Genomic DNA, 12,307 nt, shown 5'->3' on the forward strand with positions numbered 1-12,307 from the left:
ACCTACACCAAATTTGTTTCGATAGGGTGTATTTGCTACTGAAAGTCAAGTGCTATCTGTCGTCCCATTGGGAATTGGGAGATTGCAGAACCGCTTCGTGGTCGACGGCTACATGCGCAAGTGTGTGGTGTTGCAAATATCCATAGGGTTGAAGATCTGTTGCATTGGCAACGGGGGAACAACCGGAGAGTTCGAGAGCATCTCACAAGTTATCCAGCAAGTTCATCATCGACATCATCCGCTCACTAAGAAGATCGGGCCACCCCATATCATCTTGGTATCAGATTTCCAGCGTTATCTCGGTGAGCATCCACCAATCCTTAGATTAGTTTTGTTTTCGTCCTATATAGAAAAAGCCATACAAAAATATTAGGGTTTTGAGTTTTTGCCATAGCCTAGATAGCATCGGTTCCAAGTTTTGGTTGCTGATCGAGTCTTTTATTGGCATAACTTACTTTCTGATTTGAGTTGTTGTAGATTGTATAGGTTTTCCTTTTCTCACGTCGGAGTCGTTTGGTTGCTGTCAAGTCTATTGGTCCGAGTTAGATTTTGTTTGGTTTGATTAACTATCCGAATCAGATTGTGTTTCATTTGATAACCATAGTCAGCCTTTCTTATTTTGCGTAGTACTTTCCTATTGATACTAGCATATCCTTTGCTCTACGGGCTGCTCATATAGGAATTTGGAGAGTGCATCTTTTGTTTTGGCAGAATCAGATTGGTTACTAATTGCTCAGGTTACTGAAAAAAAGAGAAAGAAATCAAAAGAGAAAGAAAAAGAAAACGAAAAAAGGAGGAAAAGAAAGCTACACGTGGAAGTTGTATATATTTTTGGAGAGTTTGTTCAGTTTTTCTGCCATGTTCTTTGCACTAGTAGATTGAGAAATCTTGTGCCTGTATAATATCGGTGATTTGCTAGCGTCTCTCCTGTGCATTTGCAACACGAGCATTACTCCGACATTCCAGAATTTTGAGATCAGTTTCAGAGTTGCATTTGCCCCACTTATCTCCACCGTGTGTGTTTCCGTGGGTCTCTATCATACGATCAGCACTAGGATTTGTGAATTGGTGTTGATAGGTATTCCAACCAAGCTCCACCATATACCCTGTTTGTTGTGTGATAGTTTCACCCTCGGTATTCGCTACATCACATCTGTGCACGTTCTGCCCATACAAGTTGGTAAGCTTTTCTAATTCACTTTGGAACGGTAAGATACCTTGTTTCTTTCAGTTTTGAGTGAGTTGAGAGTTTTCCACATACACTATATTTTCTGTGAGTACTAATCACCTAATCATGTCTGACGAGTCTTTTGATGTACAACAGAAAAATGATCCTAAATCCGTGGTGCATTGGAATGAATATGAAGCTCTTATCATCTTCAGTGACAAATTCAGTGTGCAACCGATCCTATAAATGAGAATGTGCAGAACATGGAGTTGGACCTCAAGGATGCCACAGAAACCATCACATCAACACAACGGCAAGTTACTGAAATTCAGGGGACTCTAGTTAACTTGCAGCAAGCTATGGCTGCGTTGCAATAGTCCGTCGATCGCCAACAGAATCAGCAGCGTGATGATGATGATGGTGAAGCTAGTGTTCATGGTGGTAATGATGGTGTTGCAGCTGCTAATGCTGCCAATGTCCAAGGGGCTGCAGCACGTCGTGCACAATTGTAGCAAGCTAATCGGGACCAGCAAGCTCCACACGAGCCGGTTGTTGCTGGTCAAGATGGTGGTCGTGGTAATGGAGGCCGTGGTGGTGGCTGTGCTGCTGCCATGCCCGTAGGCCGTGGATTTGCTCCTCTTGGTGCACGCCGTCGATTTGATGATGATGCTTTTGCACAACCAGCCAACCGTGATGATGATGGTCTGGGCAAACCAAAGTTTACCGTCCCCAAGTTTGTTGGTTCTACTTATGTTGCAGAGTACCTTAATTGGGAGCTAAAGGTGGAAAAATTATGGCGCATGCATGTGTACACCGAGGATAAAAAAATAAAACTTGCATCTTCTGAATTTGATGACTATGCTTTGCTTTGGTGGGATAATATTGTACAGTCCAGAATTGAAGATGGTGAACGTCCCATTGTTACATGGAGAGCTATGAAGGAAGAGATGCGTGCTCGCTTTGTTCCACACAATTATATTCGTTCTCTTTATGACAGATTGCAGAATTTGAGGCAAGGTACTTCTTCCGTGGATGAATATTTTCAGGAGATGGAGCTTATTATGCAGCGTGCTAGAGTGCGTGAAGAGCCTGAACAAACAGTGCAGTGATTTCTCTCTGGTCTGAACTATAACATCAAGCGTATTGTTCGTCTTCACCAATATTATGACATGACAGATTTGTTACACCAAGCACGTGAGGCTGAATTGCAAGTGGCTGAGGATGCTAAGTTTACATCTCGCACAACAGCGAGTAGATGTCATTTTACACCATGAACAACACCTAGTATGGAGCCTACTCCTAGTTCCACTTCTGGTTTTTGGTGGTAATGTTTCTTCCAAATCAGATTTGGTGATCTCTAATGCGAAGAAACGGGCGCAACCTGCTGCTAGTGCTACTGGTTCTACTAATTCTATAGCAAGAAACAGGGACATGAGTTGTCATACATGTGGTGGAAGGGGTCATTTTAAGAGAGATTGTCCCAATAAAAAGGTTATGTTGATTAATGAGGATACAACAGAATATGAAACCGGTGATGACGCTGACCCTGATTCTGAAATTTGGGAGGAAGATGAAGATGGTTCAATAGATGCTTATGCTACACACTATCCTACAATTGTTTGCTTGCCCAAAGTGCTAAGTGTTACGCCTGGTCCTGCAGAACAGCGGTGCAATTTGTTTCAAACAAAGGCCGTTGTTGGTCTTGGTAAGGCATGCAAGGTTATAATTGATGGTGGTAGTTATCATAATTTGGCTAGTAAGGAGTTATGCCAAAAGCTGAAATTGAAATATTTACCGCACCCCAATCCATATTTTATTCAGTGGCTAAGTGATAGTGGAGAGATGAAGATCAGCCACATGGTGCGTGTGGAATTTCAGATCGGACCATATAAAGACACCATTGAGTGTGATGTGGTTCCTATGACCGTGTGTCACTTGTTGTTGGGACGCCCATGGCAGTATGATAGAGATGTCCGCCACAATGGGAGAGCCAACACATATCATTTAAATTGGCGTGGCAAGGAGGTTACTTTGAGGCCTATGACACTGCAGCAAATTGTAAATGAATGTCGTCAAAAAATTGAAGTGAATCTTGAAAAAGAGAGTGAGAGATTAGATAGGCGAGAGACTACATTTCTGGTGAGTGAGAGCCACAAGCCAAATCTGAGTAATCAAAATAAATGTGAGGGAGTGGATTCCTTAGTTATGTTAGCCACCAAATCTGATTTGAGAGAGCTTCGTGAGGATCCCACTACTGTACCACTTGTTATGTTGTGCAAGGGTCAAATTTTGGTTTCTAACGACATGAACCCTCTATCTATTGGTGTTTCTAATGTATTGCAAGAATTTAGCGATGTGTTCGGAGGAGGTACCCGCTGGTTTACCACCATTGCGAGGTATAGAGCATCAAATTGATTTGATACCAGGAGCATCACTGCCCAATAGAGCACCATACCACACCAACCCCGAGGAAAGAAAGGAAATTCAGCAACAAGTACAAGAGCTTCTAGACAAAGGTTACATTCGCGTGAGCTTAAGTCCTTGTGTTGTTCCTGTAATTTTAGTTCCTAAGAAAGATGGTACATGGTGCATGTGCATAGATTGTAGAGCTATAAATAACATCACTATTCGATATCGTCATCCTATTCCATGTTTAGAAGATATGTTAGATGAATTGAGTGGTGCTGCTGTTTTCTCTAAAATTGATTTGCATAGTGGTTATCATCAAATTAGGATGAAAGAAGGGGATGAATGGAAGACAACCTTTAAAACATGCCTTTTGGGTTAACTAATGCACCTAGTACTTTCATGAGATTAATGAACCATGTTTTGAGGCATTTCATTGGTAAATTTGTGGTTGTATATTTTGATGATATACTTATTTACAGCCGCAATGAATCTGAACATAGTGATCATATTCAACAAGTTTTGCAAGTGTTGCGTGATGCTCAGTTATATGGTAATCTTGATAAGTGCACATTTTGCAAAGATAAGGTCATATTTCTCGGATATTCTAAGCATGGAGTTGAGGTAGATGAATAAAAAATAGAAGCTATTAAAAATTGGCCTACTCCTCTGAATGTTAGTCAAGTATGAAGCTTTCACGGTCTTGTTGGTTTCTATAGACGTTTTGTGAAATATTTCAGTACTATTGCTGCAACTTTGAATGAACTCACAAAAAAGGGTGTTGATTTTGTGTGGGGCGCAGCCCAAGATAATGCTTTTGATGAGATGAAACGTCGTTTGACTGCTGCACCTTTGCTTATACTTCCTGATTTCACTAAACAATTTGAGATTGAATGTGATGCTAGTGGAATTGGTATTGGAGGTGTGTTGATGCAAGAGGGTAAACCGATTGCATATTTTTCTAAAAAACTTAATGGTGCACAATTGAACTATCCTGTTTATGATAAAAAATTGTATGCTCTAGTTCGTGTCCTTGAGGTTTGGCAACATTATTTGTGGCCAAAAGAATTTATCATACATTCTGATCACGAGGCTCTGAAATATTTGAAAAGCCAATCCAATTTGAACAAATGTCATGCAAAATGGGTTGAATTTATTGAATCTTTCCCATACATCATGAAATGCAAAAAGGGTAAAGATAATGTTGTTGCTGATGCTCTTTCTAGGAAAAACATGTTGTTGACACAATTGGATGTTCAAGTTCCTGATTTAGAGAGTTTGCGTGATTTATATGCCACTGATCCTGATTTTTCAGCACCATATAAATTGTGTTCAGATGTAAAAGCATGGGAAAAATATCACATACATGATGGCTATTTGTTTAGAGCTAACAAACTATGTGTTCCAGAATCGTCCGTGCGTTTGCTATTGTTGCAGGAATCACATGCCGGCGGTTTGATGGGTCATTTTGGATGTGAGAAGACTTTGCTTATGCTCGCTGATCACTTTTATTGGCCTAAGATTAAGCGTGATGTGGACAGATTTTTGAAGCTTGCATTACTTGTAATAAGGCAAAGTCTAAGCTGAAACCTCACGGTTTGTATACTCCTCTCGCTACTCCTACTACACCATGGGAAGACATAAGCATGGACTTTGTGTTAGGATTGCCTAGGACCAGGAGAGGACATGATTCAATTTTTGTGGTAGTTAATCATTTTTCTAAGATTGCACATTTTATTGCCTGCCACAAAAGCGACGATGTGTCGCACATTGCTAATCTGTTTTTCAGGGACATCGTGCGCTTACATGGAGTACCAAAGACGATTGTTTCTGATCGTGACTTGAAGTTTATGAGCTATTTCTGGAAGACACTTTGGGGAAAGGTAGGGACAAAGTTACTATTCAGCACTACTTGTCATCCCCAAACAGATGGGCAAACAGAGGTGGTAAATCGCAGACTATCCACGTTGTTGCGATCCATGATAAAGAAGAACCTGCTTGAATGGGAGGAGTGTTTACCACATGTGGAGTTTGCATATAACAGGGCGGTACATTCCACAACTCAGTTCTGTCCATTTGAGGTGGTCTATGATTTTAAGCCAATTACACCACTTGATTTGCTGCCCCTTCCAATTCAAGAGAGAGTGAACATGAATGCATCCAAGAGGGAAGATTTCATGAGGAAGATACACGAGAAGACTAAAGAATCCATTGAAAATAAGGGCAAGTACACGACTAATCGTGTTAATAAGAAGAGAAAGGAGGTGCTGTTTCAGCCGGGCGGCATGGTGTGGGTACACTTACGCAAGGATAGATTTCCTGAACGGCGCAAGTCCAAGTTGAAACCAAGAGGTGATGGACCATATAAAGTGCTTTCCAAGATTAATAATAATGCATACAAAATTGATCTTCCAACTGAAGAGTTTGGCGTGAGTAATACGTTCAACGTCGCTGATTTGATGCCATATACTGGAGAAGACCTTGGTGCGTCACGGTCGACGCCTTTTCAAGGGGGGGGGGAGGATGATGAGGACATCCCTACTCCTTTACCATCATTTTAAATTAAAGATGATATTGCACAAGACAATTCCAATGAAATCAGAATTGGACCAATTACAAGAGCGCGTGCAAAACTACTTGAACAATAAGTGAATTCACTCTTAGTTGAATCTGACATTTGTGTTAATCAGAATTTTATACTGCCTAAGTCTTTGCATATTTGTATGATCAGCTTTGAAGGGAAGGCAAGCTTGGCACATGGAGAAGAAGAATTGCAGCAAGAAGAACTTCTACTGATGTCTAATATCAGCAAGTGCACAAGGGAGGAGAGGGAGGCAGGTGCACAACATAAACAAAAGGAAAATCAGAACCGGACTCGGATTGACAGCCAGGAGGCCCGCAATTGATATACGTGCAGAATCCGTGTTCGTGCTCCGAATAAGGTGTTTAAATACAATTTGGAAAGCTTGCCTCGTTTGCTTTCCAAATTGTATACTCACAGCCCGCGATTCGCGGTGACCGAGTCGCAGTCACCAAAACAATACGGTGGTTGTTTCTGCCAGTTTTTCCAGATAGATTCGTTCAAGTTAGGAAAGTTAGAGATAAGTTGGATTTCGACCCCAACACTATGTTGGATGTCCAGGGTCTTTATATACCCTTGTAAGTCGTGGCTTTTAGGGTTAGACCACGTTTTGATTAAACTCATATCAGACTGAATTGCTTTTAGCATTCCTCTGTACTCATATTCCTCTTTGCATCAATCAGGAATATTTACCTACACCAAATTTGTTTCGATAGGGTGTATTTGCTATTAAAAGTCAAGTGTTATCTGTCATTCCATTGGGAGTTGGGAGATTGCAGAACCGCTTCGTGGTCGGCGGCTACGTGCGCAAGTGTGTGGTGTTGCGAATATCCATAGGGTTGAAGATCTGTTGCATTGGCAACAGGGGAACAACCGGAGAGTTCGAGAGCATCTCACAAGTTATCTAGCAAGTTCATCATCGACATCATCCGCTCACTGAGAAGATCAGGCCACCCCATATCACCTAGCTCATTTGATATGTTAGCAAAGTATTTGATAGACACTAGAGAGCTTTGCTCCTTGTATCCCCTCCTCTTGGAGATCAAGCCCCCACTCTTGGAAGAATCCTTGTGGATTATCAAGGCCTCCTCTTGGAGAAGATCAACATCAAGACCTCATCTCCGAGGACTGGGAAGAACTTTACCCTAGTACTATTTCCCTTGAATTGTTCTTGTATGTTTGTGGATCTCATGTATGCTACTCTAGTGGATGTGTTATTTGGGTTTGTTTGAGTGATCTCCCTATTGTGTTCTTGTGTGCTCATCACTTTTCCCACCTCCAAGTGTGAAAAGGTCCCCTCTAGGGTTTCACCCTACAACATCTTGGCATCATGAGCAAGGTTGATTCACATCTTGGAGTCCCATCCCCCCATTTGCTAGCTTGATTTGGTAGTTTTTCGTCCTAATTCGAAAATCTCCACAAAATAGCCCCGAAATTTTTTCTTGCAATTTCTTGGATCTTGTGAGATTTGGTTGTTTTGGTCCATGGATTTGTTGTTTGGCAAGTGGATCTAGCCCCTACCCATCAATACCCACCCTTCCCACCATGAAATCCACTAAATTTGGCCATCCCCCCCCCCAAAATCACCCAAATTCGACACCCCAAGCACCCGCACCCCGAACACCCAGGTGCCCTCACCCCCGGGCTGTTTGCCCCTGACCACCCCGGGCACCAGCACCCCCCAAAATCAGCCCACCAACAACACCATTTTGGCAATAACTTGCACTTCCCAAGTCCGTTTTTCGTGTTCTTAGCTCTTTTGGAAGCTCTTGACATCCCCCATACACATATATCATTGCCACCACCATTTGCCTCCATAAAAAATTTCACCATAAAAACACCCACCTTCTGCATTTGGCCGATTTTGACTTGCGGTTTCCGTTTCCTAAGGTGTTTCGGCTACTTAGGAACATGTGACATCGACATCACAACCATTCATCATCGCCATGGAGTCGTCATCGCCAACAATCTTCACCTTTGACACCGGTAACCGTAAGCAAGGACAGTAACCTCGACGACACTTAGTTCATTTCCTTACTTTTTCTTTGATAACTCGAGCCATTTTGCATCGCTTACTGCTACTTCTTGAGCTTGCCTTGGTTTTTCCCTTGAAGAGGAAAGAGTGATGCAGAAAAGTAGAGTAAGTATTTCCCTCAGTTTTGAGAACCAAGGTATCAATCCAGTAGGAGAGAATGCACAAGTCACTGAATACCTGCACAAACAAAACACGAACTTGCACCCAACGTGATAAAGGGGTTGTCAATCCCTTCACGGTTGTTTGCAAAGTGAGATCTGATAGAGATGGATAAATGGTAAAGTAAATATTTTTGGTATTTTGGTTTAGAGATCGAAAAGTAAAAGATTGCAAAGGAAGTAAATCAGAAACTAAAATTGTAGATCGGAAACTTATATGATGGAAAATATACCCGGGGGCCATAGGTTTCACTAGAGCCTTCTCTCAAGATAGAAAATATTACGGTGGGTAAATAAATTAATGCAGAGCAATTGATAGAAAATCGCAAAGTTATGACAATATCTAAGGCAATGATCATGAATATAGGCATCACGTCTGTGTCAAGTAGACCGACTCCTGCCTGCATCTACTACTATTACTCCACACATTGACCGACTCCTACCTGCATCTAGAGTATTAAGTTCATGAAGAACAGAGTAATGAATTAAGTAAGATGACATGATGTATTGGAATAAACTCAAGCAATATGATGTAAACCACATCCTTTTATCCTCGATGGCAACAATACAATATGTGCCTTCATGCCCCTACTGTCATTGGGAAAGGACACCGCAAGATTGAACCGAAAGCTAAGCACTTCTCCCGTTGCAAGAAAAACCAATCTAGTTGGCCAAACCAAATCGATAGTTCGAAGAGACTTGCAAAGATATCAAATCATGCATATAAGAATTCACAGAAGATTCAAATAATATTAATAGATAAGCTGATCATAAATCCACAATTCATCGGATCTCGGCAAACATACCGCAAAAGAGTATTACATCGAATAGGTCTCCAAGAACATCGAGGAGAACATGGTATTGAGAATCAAAGAGAGAGAACAAGCCATCTAGCTACTAGCCATGGACCCGTAGGTCTGTGGTAAACTACTCACGCTTCATCGGAAGGTCAATGGCAAGGTTGTCAGAATCGCGATTTTGAATCGGATCGGAACCCCGATGGTAGGATCGCAAATCATAGAATCTTCACTATCAGAATCGTAGAAGCGTAGATTCTATGAAGTAAAATCGTAGAATCAGAGGGGTTAGTTTGGGTCGTAAAGTCGTAGAATCGTATAATAGAATCGCGATTCTGACAACCTTGGGCAATGGTGTTGATGTAGAAGCCCTCTGTGATTGAACCCCCCTCTGGGAGGACGCCGTAAAAGGCCCCTAGATGGGATCTCACGGGTACAGAAGGTTGCGGCGGTGGAAAAGTATTTTCGTTGATGCCTCTGGTTGTTTGGGCATATAAGAGTATATATAGGCGAAAGAATTAGGCCAGGGGGTGCACGAGGGGCCCACAAGGGAGGGGGGGGGGTGCCATGCCCCTTGAGCGCAACCTCCGTCCTTGTGGCTGCCTCGTGGCTTCTCTGACTTCCTCTCCAAGTCTCCTGGTTTCCTTTTGCTCCAAGAAAGATCATCGCGAAAGTTTTATTCCGTTTGGACTCCGTTTGGTATTCCTTTTCTACGAAACTCAAAAGCAAGGAAAAAATGAAACTGGCACTAGGCTCTAGGTTAATAGGTTAGTCCCAAAAATAATATAAAATAACATATTAATGCATATAAAACATCCAAAACAGATAATATAATAGCATGGAACAATAAAAAATTATAGATATGTTGGAGACGTATCAAGCACCCCCAAGCTTAATTCCTACTCGTCCTCGAGTAGGTAAATGGAAAAAATAGAAGTTTTGATGTGGAATGCTACCTAACATATTTATCCATTTAATTTCTTTATTGTGGCATTAATGTTTAGATCCGTATGATTCAAAACAAAAGTTTAATATTGACATAAAAACAATAATACTTCAAGCATACTGACAAGATCATTATGTCTTCTCAAAATAACATGGCCAAAGAAAGCTTATCCCTACAAAATCATATAGTCAGACTATGCTCCATCTTCATCACATAAAATATTCAAATCATGCACAACCCCGATGACAAGCCAAGCAATTGTTTCACACTTTTGATGTTCTCAAAATTTTTCAACTTTCATGCAATACTTGAGCGTGAGCCATGGACATAACACTATATGTGGAATAGAAGGTGGTTGTGGAGAAGACAAAAAGACGGAGATAGTCTCGCATCAACTAGGCGTATTAACGGGCTATGGAGATGCCCATCAATAGATATCAATGTGAGTAGGGATTGCCATGCAACAGATGCACTAGAGCTATAAGTTTATGAAAGCTCAAAAAAAACTAAGTGGGTGTGCAACCAACTTGCCTGCTCACGAAGACCTAGGGCAATTTGAGGAAGCCCATAGTTGGAATAGACAAGCCAAGTTCTATAATGAAAATTCCGACTAGTATATGAAAGTGACAACATAGGAGACCCTCTATCATGAAGATCATGGTGCTGCTTTGAAGCACAGGTATGGAAAAGGATAGTAACATTGCCCCTTCTCTCTTTTTATCTCATTTTTTATTTTTTCCTTTTCTTTTTCTTTTTCTTTTTCTTTTTTCTTCTTCTTCTTTTCTTTCTTTCTTTCTTTCTTTCTTTCTTTCTTTCTCTTTCTTTTATTTCCTCACATGGGACAATGCTCTAATAATGAAGATCATCATACTTCTATTTACTTACAACTCAAAAATTACAACTCGATACATAGAACAAAATATGACTCTATATGAATGCCTCCGGCGGTGTACCAGGATGTGCAATGACTCAAGAGCGACATGTATAAAAAATGATGAAAGGTGGCTTTGCCACAAATACGATGTCAACTACATGATCATGAAAAGCAATATGAAAACGATGATGCATGTCATAATAAATGGAATAGTGGAAAGTTGCATGGCAATATATCTCGGAATGGCTATGGAAATGCCATGGTAGGTAGGTATGGTGGCTGTTTTGAGGAAGGTATATGGTAGGTTTATGGTACCGGCGAAAGTTGCGCAGTACTAGAGATGCTAGCGATGGTGGAAGGGTGAGAGTGCGTACAATCTATGGACTCAACATTAGTCATAAAGAACTCACATACTTATTACAAAAATCTATTAGTCATCGAAACAAAGTACTACGCGCATGCTCCTAGGGCGATAGATTGGTAGGAAAAGACCATCGCTTGTCCCCGACCGGCACTCATAAGGAAGACAATAAAAAAATATCTCATGCTTCAACTTCGTTACATAACTGCTCACCATACGTGCATGCTACGGGACTCACAAACCTTAACACAAGTATTTCTCAAATTCACAACTACTCACTAGCATGACTCTAATGTCACCATCTTTATATCTCAAAGCAGTCATAAGGAATCAAACTTCTCATAGTATTCAATGCAGTTTATATGAAAGTTTTTTATTATATCCCTCTTGGGTGCCTATAATATTAGGACTAATTTTATAACCAAAGAAAATTACCATGCTGTTTTAAAGACTCTCAAAATAATGTAAGCAAAGCATGAGAGTTCATCAATTTCTATAAAATAAAGCCACCGCCGTGCTCTAAAAAGTTATAAGTGAAGCACCAGAGCAAAATTGCCTAGCTCAATAGATATAAGTGAAGCACATAGAGTATTCAAATAAATCACGATTCATGTGTGTCTATCTCAAAAGGAGTGTACAGAAAGGATGATTGTGGCAAACTAAAAAGCAAAGACTCAAATCCAAGTACTCCATGGAAACGGTTGTTGTGGAAGAACTTGTAGTTGGACGGAGTTGAAAACATGGCGCAATCCAAGTACTCCAAGGTGTCGCCGGAGTGGTACCACATGCAAAAAGAGCAAACACAAATGACACTCGGAAATACAATTGTTAGAGCAAACAAAGCGTACATCATGTAAGAATGAGTCCGTGCAACAAGATTGATCATGACTAGGTGCATGAAGCTTATCCAAAAGAGATGGAATGGCATGCAAAGAATTCATGGGAGCAAAAACATTCATTGCGCACACAAATGTGTTGTGA

General features: G+C 41.0%; 1 pseudogene; it reads left to right on the plus strand.

Annotated features, from left to right (window-relative positions):
• Window positions 1-1,431: 1,431 nt before the first annotated feature.
• Window positions 1,432-2,996, plus strand: LOC147984882 (uncharacterized; annotated as a pseudogene).
• The last annotated feature ends 9,311 nt before the right edge of the window (window positions 2,997-12,307 follow it).

Source organism: Triticum urartu, chromosome 2A, assembly GCF_056163025.1.
Source record: "Triticum urartu cultivar PI428250 chromosome 2A, HENAU_Tu73, whole genome shotgun sequence".
Taxonomy (NCBI): domain Eukaryota; kingdom Viridiplantae; phylum Streptophyta; class Magnoliopsida; order Poales; family Poaceae; genus Triticum; species Triticum urartu.